The sequence below is a fragment of the Alexandromys fortis genome, unplaced genomic scaffold (genome assembly GCF_014885135.2).
Source record: "Alexandromys fortis isolate MF-2015 unplaced genomic scaffold, M_Fortis_MF-2015_v1.1 scaffold_24, whole genome shotgun sequence".
Lineage (NCBI taxonomy): Eukaryota > Metazoa > Chordata > Mammalia > Rodentia > Cricetidae > Alexandromys > Alexandromys fortis.
This window is the reverse complement of record NW_026067906.1, coordinates 10,552,697-10,569,440: the sequence shown is the minus strand read 5'-3', so window position 1 is coordinate 10,569,440 and position 16,744 is coordinate 10,552,697. Positions and strand designations below refer to the sequence as shown.

The following is a 16,744-nucleotide window of genomic DNA, read 5'->3' as shown; positions in this document are numbered from 1 at the left end:
AAAGACCTCCCCCTGGACCCCATTTTTTAGAAGATCACCCTGCTTGCCAACAACAGCAGCGCAGAGACTAAGTTTCGGACATACTGTCCACTGGAAGCAAAGTATAAAGTGTACTTGGCCCGCTTGCTTTCAGAACACTAAAGTACATGTCTATGCATGGAAACCAGTTGTATTGAACACACAAAATCATTTCAAAGTGTGTCCATTAGGATAGTCTTCCTTTGCATAATTTGTTTGAAACAGTTTTCCTCAGCACATTAGACATACATAAAATTCTTAATACCCAAAGTGTACTTTTCAACATAATGTGTAGTTTCTTTATGCCGATTTATTTTAAATATTCCTTTAACTTTTGCTGTTCCTCCATTCTTCCTACATTGTAGAAATAAAACTTGACATCTCACCTACATAGTGTTACGTCACAGGATCTGAGACAACATATACTCCACTGAGGTAGCCTACCTTGAAAGAGCATCAGTGAGTGATCCTGTTGACGTTTAGATCAGATGAAGATAGTCATGGGTGTACTTAGAGTTTGTGGCCTATGTCTGTTCACTGATCTAGGACCAGGTCTTAGACTACTTTAAGTAATGATAGGCACTTGGAAGTTTATTGATTTTTTAAAAAAAAGACATATTTAAATTTTTTGGTTTATTATAAATTACTTATGTTAGAATATGAAATCATACTATTCAGCAAATATAATTTATGATTATTCTTTTCATTAATACATGCTTAAAAACGTGTACTTGATGATAATCAAGTAAGGTTTTAGTATTTTTATTATTATTTTAAACCTTGTTAAACATTTATGTTTGTTTGTTGCTGACAGTGCTTCTCTGTGTTGCCCTGGCTGTCCTGGAACTCACTCTGTTAGCCAGGCTGACTTTAAACTCACAAGGATTTGCCGGCCTCTGCCTACCAACTGCTGGGATTAAAAGTACCCACCACCACCACCTGGCCTATTGTACTTTATTGTTTTATGTTATTTTATTTCAGGTTTATAGGTGTTTGTGTGTATGTATGCACATTTACCATGTGTGTGCATGGTGCCCACAGAGGTCAGAAAAGCATGTCAGATTCTTTGACAGGGGAGTTACAGATGATTGTGAACCACCATGTGGATCCTAGGAGCCAAATCTTTATCCCCTGCAAGAGCAGTAAGTGCTGAATGGTCCAGACACCTGTCCATCTTCTAGTATATTTTAATTCTGCAGCACAAGCTCTGTAAGAAAATAGTAGATATTCACTTTCTAGGTTTTCATCTGCGGTGCCGTAATGAATGGGTGTGGTGGTTTTCAGCAGTTCCTTCACTCATGAATGAAAAACCATTTTGAAGACAACATTTCAAACCAAAGGGCGATTCTTTTTTTAAGCCAGTTTCCTGCCAGCTTCATAGAAATAGACCATTGCCAGCACTGTTATAGCCTTCTAAAAAATAATGATTTTATTGAAATCCTCCATGGAAATAAGGGATTCTCATTATTTCCAAGAGATCGATTTTTAAATCACAGTCAAGTCCTAAAACACCTTTCAAGGATTTTCTATCTTACTGTTATGGATTTCTCAAACAGGCTCATTTCCTTTAAAAATATTCCTTGCCAAATTAGGTTTTCTTGTTATAAAAAGAAACACAATTATTTTTATAATTGAAGGTTAGACTGGGAACATTTTTTTCCCACCCTTGAGTCAATAGAGTTTTTTTGTTTTGTTTTGTTTGTTTCCTTGTAGAAAATTGAGGTTTCTTACTTGCTAAAGATGTAATCTCTTTGAAGTGACTTAGGCCATAGCCCCACCAGAGCCGTTTCCACGATGCAGTAGCTACATAATCTGCTTTTTTCAAGAAGTCGTGAACTTCCTTGAAAGTGGAAGTCGGGAGATATGTGAACTCCTTCCCTCTTCTGGCCACAGAAGCAGTACAGGTCCATTCACTGGTTTACCTGCCTCTTCACAGTCCTCTAATTTAGTTAGGTTGATTTCTCAGCTCCCAAACTCCAAAGAGCTTTGATGGAGAGCTCTTGGCTTTCTCATTCTCTATCCTCTCCTCATAGTATTGCTATAGGGCTATTCCCATATTCCCATAGACCGGCTCCCACAAGATCCCAATGTAGCATCCTGCTCTCTCTTCTTCCCTGCTTCTTTTCCTTCTCTTTGTTGCTCTCTTACTTTGCTTCCTCTTCTCCCCCTCCTCCTCTTGGCTCTCTGTCTTTTAAAACTTTTATCTATCTATCTATCTATCTATCTATCTATCTATCTATCTATCTATTTATTTTGCACCCAACTGCAGTTTTCCTTCCTTCCTCTCCTCCCAGCCCCTCCTTTCAACCTCCCCTCTGTTTAACCTCCTCCCATTAACTCCCCTAAGTTTCTATTCTGGAAAAGGCAAGCCTTTCAAGGGTATCAATAACACTTGGCATATCAAGCTGCAGTAAGACTGAACTCCTCTCCTTGTATTAAATCTGGACAAGGCAACCCGGTTTGAGAAAGATGGTCAAAAAAGCCAGCAAAAGAGTTAGATACAGCCCCTCCTCCCACAAGAAGACCAAGCTGCACAACTGTCACATGTATGCAGAGTGTCTAGGTCAGTTCCTTGCAGGCTCCCTTGTTGTTGATTCAGTTTCTGTGAGCCTCCATAAGCCCAGGTTAGTTGATTCTGTGGCTTTTCTTGTGGTGTCTGTCCGTGACCCCTCTGGCTTCTACAATCTTTCCTCCTTCTCGTCAGCAGGAATCTCTGAGCTCAGTATAATGTCTGGCTGTTGTTCTCTGCATCTGTTTCTATCAGTTGCTGGATGCAATCTTTCTGATGACATTCGGGCTAGGCACCAATCTCTGTGTTTAGCAGAACATCATTATATTGACTTTTTTTTTCCTCCAGTGGTGTTTGGTTCTATCCTGGCTCTCAGTATCATCCAGCCTTTGAGTTCTGGTACTCCAGACAGTGTCAGGGGTGGACTCACTTTCTTGGCATGGGTCTCACTATGGGCCAGTCATTAATTGGCTGCTCCCATAGTCTCAGCACCACCCTTACCCCAGCCCATCCCATAGGCAGGCCAGAATGTAGGTGTAGGATTATGTAGCTAGGTTGGCATTCTAATCCTGCTAATGAGAGTCTTGCCTTGGCACAGTTCATGGCCAATTCGGGTGTATCCATAATTGCTAGGAGTCTTAGCTTGGGTCATCCTTGTAGATCCCTGGGAGTTTCCCTTGTATCACACTTCTGCCTCAACCAAAAATGCCTCCCCACCTCCAGTTGGCTCTTTCAGTACTCTTGAGAGTATATCTCTATTTTCTTTCTATCTCTCTCTCTCCCTACAGCTTGGAGTGGGCAGTTCCATAGCAACAGTGACTTAGTTAGTGTACAATTTACAGATACAAAGAAGTTCTGAGTACTTAAATCTACCACCAAGTGCTGAAATCAAACGTTGAATTTACAAGTGTTAAATACAGAGTTCCACGGATCTATCTTTCCTTCATACGCCATTTCTTCTATGAGATTGCCATTCTCTTATTTGTATGTATGCATGCATTCTAGGGGAAGAACATCAATAGAAGAAGGACTAGGGAAAATGCGTAGGACCACAACCAAGAAACATGCCAAAATGTGCTCTCTGCAGCTACCCTTGCCAGGACACTGCTGGGTGGCTCACATTTGTCCGTAGTGTCCAGGGTTGAAGAAGATAATGAAATGGAAAAGAAGACCAAGTTTACTTAAAAGCGACTCATATCAACAAATTTAGCGAAGCAGAGCTGAGAAAGGAATTCAGTTAAACCTTAAGGAAGTGGAGGCTAGTGAGGTACCATTGCCTTTAACGGTAAACATGAGAAAATAGTCCCGGGGATCCCATTCTATGAGGATCTTCATAGTTCCTCTCTGTGATGTGTGCTAAGCATCATGGTCCAAGGTAGCTGCTTTCACCATAGTATTTGTATTCTAGCTAGTTAATGGAGAAGGGGTAGGTAAACAAACGTCTCTTTCCTCTAAGGGTAGTGGTATCTGCGAGACTTGCCTCAATCAGAAGTGTGTCATATAGTCATACCTATATAGGAAAGGAAGTCTCCAGAGATGACTTATTTGCTAATAGATTTACAACCTTTAACTTGAAATATCCACAATTAAAAAAAAATTAATGACAGCTGGGCGTTGGTGTTGCACAACTTCAATCCCAGGACTCAGCACTCAGGAGGCAGAAGCAAACAGGTCTCTAAGAGTTAAGCACCAGCTTGGTCTTCAGAGTGAGTTCCTGGACAGCCAGTGCTACACAGTGAAATGCTGTCTCAAAAAAAACCTAATGTATGCATATGAAAACATAACCTCTTCTGCAAAGAGATGTCACATACATTCACATACTAACCAGTGAATGACTTGATGGACCCCAGTCTGGTTCTCATACGTGCTGGAACTCCTATAGTGTTATTTCCATAGATGTTCACAAAGGTCTTCACTCAGGAGGTGGCAGGAATTATCAAGATATTCATAAAGCTAGGATTTTCAATGTAATAATCTTTAGAAACTATATATTTTATTCTATATTATAGACTTATTTTTATAATCAAGAAACTGAATTGAAATCATGAGCACTCACACATAAACATTCAGAACTCATAATTCTGAATTCATGAAGTCCAAATTCATTCAATATGTGGCCATAACTTCTTCTTTTTGGGGATTTGTTAATATCGCTTCAATAATATTACCTAATCTTCCACTGTTATCATCTTCTCTGGCTGCCAAGTTCAATTGCTTATAACCATAAGCATCTTTCCTTTCCACGGGTCGACTGAGTTTAGCTCATTTTACTGTTATCCCATGGTTTAGATTTAGGGCTATCTTCACTATATAGTTCCTCCTCCTTTTACATTTAAACCATTAAATCAACGCAGTGTATACAGAGGAGGACTTTGGGAGTCCAATCTTTTCTTCTACCAATGTGGGTCTTTAAGACCGAAGTCAAGGCATGACCCTTAGCACCCAGCACCTTTGCCGGCTGAGACATCTCTCTAACCCCGCTTCTTTCTCAGTAAGCGATGGCTGCTCTCTTTTTATAGTATTACTAGAGATGGCAGGCAAGCAATTTAAAGTGATTTGCCTCCATCTTCTCTGTTCTATTATTAGGCCAATCAAGCCTCACACCATTGGAACAGGGAGCGGAGAGAACAGTTTTTCTGGTAATGGTACAGTTTCTCACAATCTGTAACACGTCAATATTTTCATAGTGATTAGAGTAAAGGGAAAGATACTAAAATACAGCAAGTTTTGTTTCTTAGCATCATAACAAGTTAAAGGTTGCTCTACATCTCAGAATAGGGGAAAGGCTCTATTTAAGAATCCCAGGACCCTTTATCTTACTATCATGTGATTCTTTATGGTTTTCCCCTACTTTGATGTTCAAAATTGCCTTACCAGTTTGATGCTTCTTTCCAGTCAGTGAGAAGGAGGAAAGAAAGAAGACTGGAGCAATTTCTTTTTGAAATGTTAATATCTGAAAATGACGTGTGTCCTGTATATTTGCATCCTAGTATCTAGAGCCTCACTAAGGGGAAAGGAAACCGTGAAATAAAGTCTCTCATTGTGATGAACACAGCTAGCATGTTCTTAATTCTTACAGAGTGGATTTCAGTGTGAATTGGCAGTCTATTCTTAGGATAATTTGAATAAATATTAATAGAATCTTTAGTGTGGGCATAAGAATGGATGTAAAATGAAATAGAGGCCAGGTAAAAGAAATTCAAGCAACGAGACAAGATATGTATTTTAACTTAAACTTTAAATCTTCTTAGATTGCCAGTTCTTAGTATATTTGCTTTTATAATTATGTAGATAAAATGATTGTTGGTTTGCCATTGCAGCAAGAAACAGCCATGCATTTCAAATCTCCTTATGGCAGCCTGTACTCCCTAAGTAACCCAGTCTATGTACAGATTAAATATAAGAACTTGATCAAATAAAAGGTTTGATTAAAATGACATAATACGGCACTGCATGTTTGTAAAGATACATCATAATTTTATCCACATAATGTTTGCTAGAGAATCTGCGCTGTGACCCAAGGTACTGGGAAATAGCGTGTGTGCTTTTCCCTCTCTTGAGAGCTCAGAAACTCCATTTTAGAACTATTACTGAAGAGGGAATTGATGTCAGGCAGGAAACTGTAATTTCCTGTCAGTTGGCCTTGAATTACTACATTGAGTTTTCAGGCAATAAACAAACTTAGTTGAAGGATACAAGCTTCTCCCTACTTATCATTAGTACCTAAGAATATGAATGTTTTATACTGTTCCATCTCCATTACACACTCAATTATTGGCCCAGAATGATGCTCAGCCTTCCTTGCTTCCTTTTATCTCGAACTAATCAAGTCCAAACTTCCTGCTGAAGACAAGTGTATGCTGTTTTAAATGTGGGCTGCGGAGCCAATTTATCTTATAAAGGCAAAAAACCCTCCATTTCCAAGCTACAGAAATGAAGCTGTGCTGCCACGTTGCAAGGAACATAACGTTTCTCCTGCTGTTTTTATCTCTCCCATGCATCACAAGAGGAAAAGTCAGGATTTTATGTGAACCCTGAGCTGGGAGGCATAATGCAAGGCAGCGTTTTTTGATATATTTTTGAATATTGGGTACACAAGAGGACGGTTTGTTTTTGTCTTACTTAACTGGGTTGCTGCTCTCTAAAAGCTAACCCACAAAATTGTGCTGGGTTACTGTTGACTCTCCGGTTGCTAAGTTACCTTTGGTGCCACAGAAGCAAGTCATTTCTGTAAAGGGGACGTTTTTGAGGATCACACCAAGGCAGGTTTATTTATGAGCAGTAGAATGAGTGTACAGATTTCCCAGAGCTCATTTGATGAATCCAAACTTATTGGCTAACGGGCTGAACAAGAAGTTCACCTTAGAAACAGTGAATGGGGGAGAACATGGTACTTTCATCCTTGTATAATCTCCGAGGCATAACAGGCTATGGAGAAATTGTTTTAAAGAAAGATTCCAAAGATCATGACAAGGGATCATGATTGTGGTCTAGCAGGCTGATTGCCTATCTTTATCTGTCAACAGAGAGCCATGGGAATTGTTTTTCCTTTAGCTGTGTCAAGCCGAGGTACTAAAGGACGTTTGTCACCACTGACACCAGTAAGTAGCAGTCGTATTCACCAATGAATGGGACGGTTGTATAGAGTCCCTCCATTTACTTCTGAATTACATGTATGTGAAGGTGTCGTGCTCCTACAGATCACATGCCAAGCATTTCATTGTTGCTTGGCTTGACTTTCAACATTACCTTCACATTCTTTGTCTTTTCTGTGTATGCACATGCACATATGTATGCATATGGATGTAGGTGCATATTCCTGTGGCTACTTGTGTATGGAGGGTGTCACATGCTTGTTTGTCACATGTGAATGCCAGAGAACAACTTGACATAGACCTTGTCAGGAGCTCTTCGCCTTTTTAAAGAGTATCTCATTGGTGTCGAGCTCTTACCGAGGACAGTAGAATGGGTGGGGGGACCTCTGGGATCTGCCTGTCTAGCTTCTTATCGTGGAGATTGCAAGCATGTGTTGTCATTGAACTTACAGCCCATCCCTAAAATACTTTTTATTGTGATCTCTCTTTAAACCAAATAAAATAATATATAATTCAGTGTATGTAATAGCTAGCTTTATCATGAGGCATCATTTTCCTTTACCCCTGTTGACAGAGGTTTTTGTCCCACCAGGTCCCATAGCCGTTCTGTCCAAGGAAGCACAGAGGTCTACATTAATCATAAACTGTTTGGTCTATTAGCTCAGGCTTTCTTATTAACTAACTCTTACATCATACATTAACCCATTATTCTTGTCTGTGTTAGCCACATGACTTGGTACCTTTTATCAGTGAGGTATTCTCATCTTGCTTCCTCTGTCTGGGTGACAACTGCAGACTGCAGACTTTCTTCTTTCCAGAATTCTCCTATTCTGCTCACCCTGCCTCTGTTTCCTGTGTGGTCGTCCTGCCTATACTTCCTGCCTGGCTTCTGGCCAATCAGTGTCTTATTAAAATAATACAAGACCGTTGACCCACAGCAACCTCCTAACCCTCCTATCCTGATTTAAGTTCTATAAAATTTTAAAAATTTGTGGGATTTTTAACTATATTTATAGGTATTGCTAAGTTGTAGTTAGTGTTCTACATGTAGTAGTGAAGTATAAAGATGTTTTCATTCATTTTTAATGCTGTATGACATGCAGACACATGCCACAATTTACTAATTTTAAATTTTTGATGATGCAAATTACGAATGTTTCTAATATTTTACTAGTGCCAAGGGAGGAAAAATGACTGGTCTTAGGCATCCCTCTAGCATGCATACTTTTTCATGGGAATTCATGGAACATGTTAGAACTTCGGCAAATACTCCTCTTTATTGATTTTTGCCAAACAACCCATCAATTTACTTCAGCCAGTTCTACAGTAATCCACAGCTTAGGAGGGTGCTATTTATTTCTGTCTTTTCCAACATTTGCTGTTTGCAAAGTTTCAACTTTTTTGTAACTTTCTGCTAGGTAAAAACATTAATGTTCCAGAAACACACTAAACACACCGGTTCTCTCATTACCACTTGACAGGTTTGTTTGTTTGTTTTTGAGACAGGGTTTCTCTATTTCTCTGTGTAGCTTTGCATCCTGTCCTGGAACTAGCTCTTGTAGACTAGGCTGGCCGTAAATCCACAAAGATCTGCCTGCCTCTGCCTCTTGAGTGCCAGGATTAAAGGTGTGTGCCACCACCGCCCAGCCGCTTTTTTTCACCACTTAAGTTTTTAATGTGTATGTTTCTCATCCATTTTTCTTCTTGAATAAATTAAATTCCATTATTATTCATTTTGTTTATGTTTTTCTGCATCATCTTTGTTTTTGTAAGAATTCTGACTTTGACCTGTAAACATTGAAAACACACATTCCTGCACATGTTTATTTATACATGTATATAGTTTCAATTTTTGACTTTTTTTGTATTCTGATTTTGCTGCATGCATGGCTGTAGTACGTTTTATCAATCATTTAACTGGAGTTGAAATTTTAATGTCTTTTTTCATGGGATATTTTAATCTTAAGACTTAATTTTTTAAGAATTTCACACGCATATAATTAAATACAATAATAACCATGCTGGATTTCTTCCTATAACTCCCAGAAGACCTTCCTCAATTTCCCATTCCCAAATTCATGACCTTCTATAATTAAAGATGTCTGTATTTACATGGGTGTGAGGCCATCCGTGGTAGCATGTGAAATGTATTAGTGGCCACACCTTCAAAGAAGAATAATTCTTGCTCCCTCAGCATTCACAAACAGCAATTGCTCCTCATTTGGGAGCAGACCTTTCTGAGTTCATTCCTTATACATGTTGAAATTTTGGCTGGCTTAATTGGATAGGTCACATCTGCTCTGAGTTCATGAGTACAACAGTTACATCATATCCAGACGAAAGCATTCCACAGCGCACCCCTCCTTAGCCTTCAGGTCTCACAATATTATTATCTCTTCTTCTAAAATGCTGCCAGAACATTGAGAAGAAGGTGGTAAAGGTTTGAGTACTCAATCTCTTATTCTCAGAAGTTTGAGCAGTTATGTACATCTTTGAGTGGTATTCACTGCAAAGAGAAGTTTCATGGACCATGGTGGGAGCATCCCTAGTCTATGGCTATAAACAGAAATACCTAGTAGACAATTTGACAACATACCTGCTCAGCTAAATAACAATGGTAGATTCACTCCCAGAGACAGTGGGCTCTTGAGTAGGTTTATAATATGACATATGAATTCCCTTTTGTGGAGCAAGTCCCAAACCCAACCAGGAACAGTTTTTATATGCTATAACCATTATTTTTCCTGGATCTTCACAGGTAGCCACTATCCTGACTCTTTCACAAGCCTTTTAGCTTTATAGAAATGAATCATTCAGTATGCATTTATTTGGTCTGGAAAAATCAGTGCCTGTGTGATTTATACATTGTTAAATACATCTATAGTTTGTTTGTCTTTATCATTTTTATAGTTATCAGTTCTATATGTAGTCAAGCTAACATTCATCTATTCTTATTTTGATGGACTGTTTTGTTATTGGCTTTTTAAAAATGTTATTTAAAGACAAAGCTTTTGTATTTGTCTTATACATGTACACCTATCTTAAGTGTTATCATTTAGAGTTATTATTGATGTATCATGAATTATATGGATCTTTAAACTTAGTAAGCATCTTAAATTTTTTGACATTATTCTTTCAGGACATGGTTCTTTTGATCTCACACCTTTGTCAATGGTTTGTCATTTCTTTGATTGAATTTGGCTAGTGAGAAGTTCGATTTCAAATGATTTTCCTTAGCATGTTTTTTTGATATGCTCATTGTTCAAGTTTGTATTGACATATACTCATTTTTTTCTTTTAATTTTTCCACTTTTATTAAACATAGATCCTTTTCTTATACAATATATCCTGATTACAGTCATCCCTCTCTCTACTCCTCACAATTCCTTTCTACATCCTCTTCAATGCAGATCCACTTCTTTTCTGTGTTTCATTAGAAAAGAACACACTTCTAAGAGATAACAACCAAGTGTCACAAAGTAAAATATAAGATAAAACAAAAACAATGTCTTCAAAGTTGGACAAGGCAAAGGAAAAGGGTCCAAGAAAAGGCACAAGAATCAGAGACCCACTCAGGATTTCCATAAAAATACTTAACTAAAAGCTATTATATATATCCAAGAGGACCTGGTGTAGACTCCTCTTGGTCTTGTTCTAGCTCTGTGAGTTCAAATGAGTTTTGATAAGTTGATTTCGAGGGACTTGTTCTCCTGATGTCCTCAATCCTCTTTCACTCCTAAACTCTTTCTGTCTCCTCTTCTGTGGGGTTTACTTTTTTGAGAGGAGAGACAGACATTCTGTTTAGAGCTAACTGTGTTTTCCAAGGTCTCACTCTCTGAGGAATGTCCAGTTATGGATCTCTGTATTTGTTCCCATTTGCTGCAGGAGGAAGCTTTTCTGATGATGGCTGAGTAAGACAATCTATGAATGTAGCAGAAAGTCATTAGGAATCATTTTATTGTTACTTTTAATTTTTTAAGATTAAGCATATTTGGCTTTTCCCTTGCTTTCTGGACTACCTAGTTGCCACACCAACTCCAGTGTCATCTTTGTGACATGACATATGTCATTATGCCAGACGGGAGCTACGTGTCCCATGGGACTAGGCTTCCTGGAGGTCAATGGCAGACAGCCTGGTATTAGCCACAGCTGAGGCATAGACGGGTTTCTCGATTAGCTGGCTATGCGGGATATGAGCTTTGCACAATCTCTTTTATAATAATGATAATATATATATATATGACAAGGATCATTCTCTTCAGAAACAGCTCTGGGATAGGAAAGTACAGTATGGGAGTGTACAAGACTACAGCAGAACCTTTGTCATAGACAGGGTATATGATGAGCAATGGAATAGATGGGTTAATGTTGATGGACAAAGACTGTTATATTATACTTTGAACTTTATGGATAGGCTTGCTAGATCCCAACCCCCATGATGTCTGCTGCGTAAGAACGTACTAAAAAGTATAGTTCAACAGGTGCAGAGAACTGATTAGGTTTATTTGGTCACTAGATGGAATAAAGGGTAAGGAAGAGGAAGGGCCATGATAGCGATAATGAGACAGAAACTTTCTATTCATAAGATGAAACCACTTGCCTGAGGTTTACATTCCCAAGGACAAGATTTCCTCTTCTAAGGATGCTTTATGTCTAACACCTGTTTCTGATAATATACTTTTCTTAAATATTGCTGATGTGACTAAAAGAAGCTTTCATACTGTTTCAACTAATGATACATGACCTTCTGATTTGTTCTTTGTTTGAATACTATATAATGAAAACATGAATTCAGTAAAATCGCAGCAGATTCCAACCACTCTCTTGTGTGTTGTGTCTGTCTGTCATTCGCCGAACTTGTGCCTTCCTGTTACCAAGACCCTGCTTCTCCCACGGTCTGAGTGGCTCCCCTGAGCCAGTCCGTGGCACTAGTCTCTTGGTTCTTTTCTGATACCAAGCAGTATCAAGTATGGTTTCTATCCTGTGGAGTGGGCCTTAAGTCAATCAGACATTGGTTAGCTACTCCTGCAAGCTTTGTTACCACTGCCCTAGCATATTTTGTAGGCAGGACAGATGCAGTTGAAAGACTTTCGTTGTGGGTTGGTGTATCCATTTATCTTGTGTTAGCCTGCAGAGTACCTTACCATACTCTGACACTAGAACGTAGGGGAATGTTCTACATAGGTACCAGTTAGACTTCTCCATATTCAGTAAGTTACCGGGTGTTGTCCTGGGCAAGGGGGCCCTGCTGTCAATTTGCAGAGTGCAGCCTGTGGTCTTGGTAACAGCCTGGGTTGTTTGGGGATTTTCATGGGACCACTTTGGCCAACAACTCAATTGTATCTAACTCATTCCTGGTATGGGAAGCTTTGTTTAGTGACAAGAGATGGCCAGTTGGGACTCAACTTTCCCACTCTAAGGAGACTTTATTAGGATTTCCTTCATGTATTTTAGGAAATCTCTACCTCTCTAGGTTCCCACAACATGACTGCAATGCCCATCAATTCCAGCTGTCTCTCCCTCCATTCCCTTCCTTGACACTGTTGCCCCTTGCCACCTGATTGCTCTTAGCATCCCTTAGGTGTTTGTGGTTTTTTTTCTCTGGTGTTGAGGCCTTGTGGGTTTCCCCCATTCTCTTTAACAGGTCTACTGTGGTTGTCATTGTTCAATTGTTTCATCAAAGAAGTCTTACTGTTTTGTGAGACCTTTTCCAGAGCATTTGGTATTTTTCATGTTACTGTAAATGTTGTCCTTTTAAAGTTCCATTTTCTTAATGTTTGCTGATATTGGAAGGAAACAGAAGGGATTTGTATAAGGTGGCTTTTTATCCAGGAAACATTCTAAGCACATTCATTAATCCTAGTAATTAATCTTTGGGTTTGTTAACATATTTATATGTAGATATTAAAACATTTGCAAATCAATTTTATTTATTCCTTTCGGCTGCTTGCCTGCCTTCCTACATCCCCTACTCTCCTTTTTCTTACTCTCATATTTCCTTGTCTTGCTGCCTAACTAGGACTTTAAGTTTAATATCTAAGAGAATATTTGTTAGGAGGTAGATGTGTATTATTCTTTTTTTAAATTTTTATTAATTAATTAATTAATTAATTAATTAATTAAAGATTTCTGTCTCTTCCCCACTGCCGCCTCCCCTTTCCCTCCCCCTCCCCCAATCAAGTCCCCCTCCCTCGTCAGCCCAAAGAGCAGTCAGGGTTCCCTGCCCTGTGGGAAGTCCAAGGGCCACCCACCTCCATCCAGGTCTAGTAAGGTGAGCCTCCACGAAACTGCCTAGGCTCCCACGAAACCAATAGGTACAGTAGGATCAAAAACCCATTGCCATTGTTCTTGAGGTCTCAGTAGTCCTCAAGATGAGCAGTTTTAAAAATACTTAAGCAGTGTGTGTAATGTCTGTGTTTGTGAAAATGCTATTCTAGATAAAGATTACAAAAAGACCTCCCTCTGTTCTACGTTTGCTCAGAAATCTTCTTTGCTCATGAGTCAGTGCTTAATTTGTCAATTTATAATTCTACTCCATTAGAGATGAGCATATCATTTCTCTCTATTTCATTAATGTGGTAAATTACACTGATTCATTTAAAACCTTCAGCCAATTTTTCATTTCAGGGATAATACAAACTTAGACATCACATATTATTCATATGTTTACATTGATGGATTCCATTTGCTCATGTGTATTTTATGATTTTTTTTTTTCAATCATGACATTTGTTTGAAAATTTCTGGCAACGGTTATAGTTTGTAGCTAGTTTTTTAAAACTTGTTTCACCCAAGTGCTTCTTGAGTTTGTTCCCTCAGGTAATTATGCCATTTATATCTCCAGTAGCCATCAAACAATGAGCCCAAGATTAGTTTAATTACCAGTTCCATCCGCAGCAGCCTTCAGATTATACAACACTCACTTTTCACTCCCTCCTGTCAAATCACAAGCCAGGCCAAGATAGCCATTGTCTAGTCCTTAAATTGTTTTAATGACATTCATAATGGATCTTGGTGATAGGTGTGGATCTTGCTACCCAATTTTTCCATATTCCTCACCCCCTCTTTTTTTGAAATTCAGTGATGGTTTTATTAAGGTTTAGAAGAAAAACCCCAATGCAAGCAAACAAATCTCAGCAGCTGCCCAGAGGAGCAAGATGGAGAAGAATAAGAGAGAAAGTCATGTCCCGTGGGTTAGGTGGGCATGGAGGTCAGCCACATGACTGACAAGAGGCCACATGGTAGAATGAATTTTAGAGAAACAGTGTGTTAGAGTCCACGTGTGTTATAACAAGCATGCTTAGAGAAAACACAGGTGACAAGAAAAGTGATTTTAATATGTCAGACCGATGACCGGGATTGCAAAGCTCTGTTAGCCACTGCAGTAGGAAGTGGGAATTTTGGCAAGGAAGAGCACTGTATCTTATTTAGTGAGGATGCCTCTGAATCCTTATATCACATGTGAAGATGCTCACAGACAGAGGTATTAGGTACCCAAGAGCCAGAGCTACAGGTGATTGTGAGCTACCCAACAAGGATGCTGGTAGAGCAACAAGTGCTCTTACCTGTTAATCCATCTTTCCAGTTCCTCCTCTTTCTTATTTAGCATGACTAAAGGTGGATCTGCTTTCCTGTGTCTTGGTTCTTAGTCAGGCAATTGAGCAGTCCAAATTATCAGTGGTTCCTCCTTAGATTTCTTTCAGATCGTCAAATTGGCAATGTTCTTGCTTATGTCTAAGCCCTTGCCCGTATTTTTTTCTATACCAGAACCATATATTGTATAATGTAAAATACATCCATGGCAGAGTAGAAGAAATAAAGAATGAGCGAAGGTCACTAGAAAGATTTAGAGAGGGAAGAATGCACGGGGATTTGCACAGAACAATTAGCTGATTTCAAAATGTTTCTTCTGATTTTTCTGTCTTACCTGAGAGCTCCCAAATCATGACACTGAGACTTGTTATGAAAACTGGGCCAATGACCTAAGCTTGTTTCTAGCTAGCTCTTATAATTTAAATTAACACATATTTTTATTAATCTATGCGCTACCATGTGACTTTTACCTCTATCCCATTTTGTGTGTCTGACTCATTCCATATCTGGCTGGCTTCTGCTTCTTCCCAGTATTCTCTCTGCCCTGAATATCCTGCCTATCTATTGGCCATTCAACTTTTTTATTAAACCAGTCTGAGTGACACGTCTTTACAGTGTACAAAAAGATTGAGAAAGATTGTCAGCAATGGCAAATGAACTAAAGGATGGGAAGGTAGACTTAGTCTCAAAGTTGGGAACATTGATCCAAAGACTGCTCTATCAAAGGACCTGGTTTTGATTCCCAGCACCCATATGATAGCACACAACTATCCATTGCCCTCTTCTGCCCTCTATGGCACCAGGCACACAATTGGTGCAGATATACAACTGTAGACAAAACATCTATGCACATAAAAATTAAAGAAAGACTATCAACTGCCTCCATTTATAAAGAACTGTCTTCTTAGACAGTACGTTTCCTATTGTTTAATGTATTCAGACAGTAACTAGTCAGTTGTCTAAAGTGAGTTTAGGCTGCAGCAGTGATTCTGAAATTACTTGCTGTGGGTTGAAATGTAAGATCAAAGGTTGAGAGAGCTCATAAGTGAGATCACTGTTTTACAAGTTTGGAAAACTCTAGGAAGGTAGCTTCCAAATTAGTAGGACTGTGGATTTTAAGATTGCTATTCTAAATGAACCATGGTGCGTTTTTACATCAAAATTGTTCTCAGTAAAAACAATGAAACTACCGATACATATAACAGCATGGGCTAATCTCCAAAGCATCATGTTCAGAGAAAGATGCCCACAGATAAGACTCAATGTTTCGACATGCCAAACATGCAAGTATCAGGGAACGTAAGCGTAAAGTGACTAAAGTAGATCAACTGTGGAGCAGGGTTGAGATGGAGCATGCGGACTGAGTGAAAAACAACAGCTGGGGGTGGGGCAGGCAATGTTCTGTATTTGTTTTGCTTATGGTCAGGTTTCCATGGACGCATTTATCAAATTCACTAAAACAGATAATAATATGTATGTAGATATACTTCAGTTAACCTGAGGGTTTTTTGATACTGTTTTTCAGTGATTTTATTATTTTGGCTGGGTTTGGAGACTGCTGAATTGTATAAATACATTAAAACGAGTTTGGGAGCTCTGGATGTGGTGGAAAATATCAACATACATGGTATGCATGTAATGCGCCAAAGAGTCAACCATGTTTCTATGGTATCCTTGTGTACAAAGTATGAAATATGAATTGGCAAGAATAAATCTAGAACTGAATAAGTTTTAAAGCCAATGCAATCAGAATTCAAATTCTAGTTCTTTTAGTAATTATAAGACTTGTCAAAAATGTGCATTCCTTTCTTCATCTTAAAGCAGAAGGATAACAAACATCTTACTGATTCATTTTGAAGTTAAAATAAAATTGCTTTTGAAAAGTATATGGTACAGAACTTGGTAGTTTTGCAATCTTTTTTAAAACTACTCTTTGGTAGATCACATTCATATCTCTTCTTGATTTCTATTTCAGTGTGATGTAGGTCCATGGTATTAATACTTTGCATAGGTTTAATTAATTAATTGA

General features: G+C 38.7%; 1 protein-coding gene across 1 annotated transcript in view; it reads left to right on the top strand.

The window, feature by feature from the left end:
- Window positions 1-16,744, top strand: part of Nav3 (neuron navigator 3) — a 694,335-nt gene that overhangs the window by 206,114 nt on the left and 471,477 nt on the right. The window lies entirely within an intron of this gene.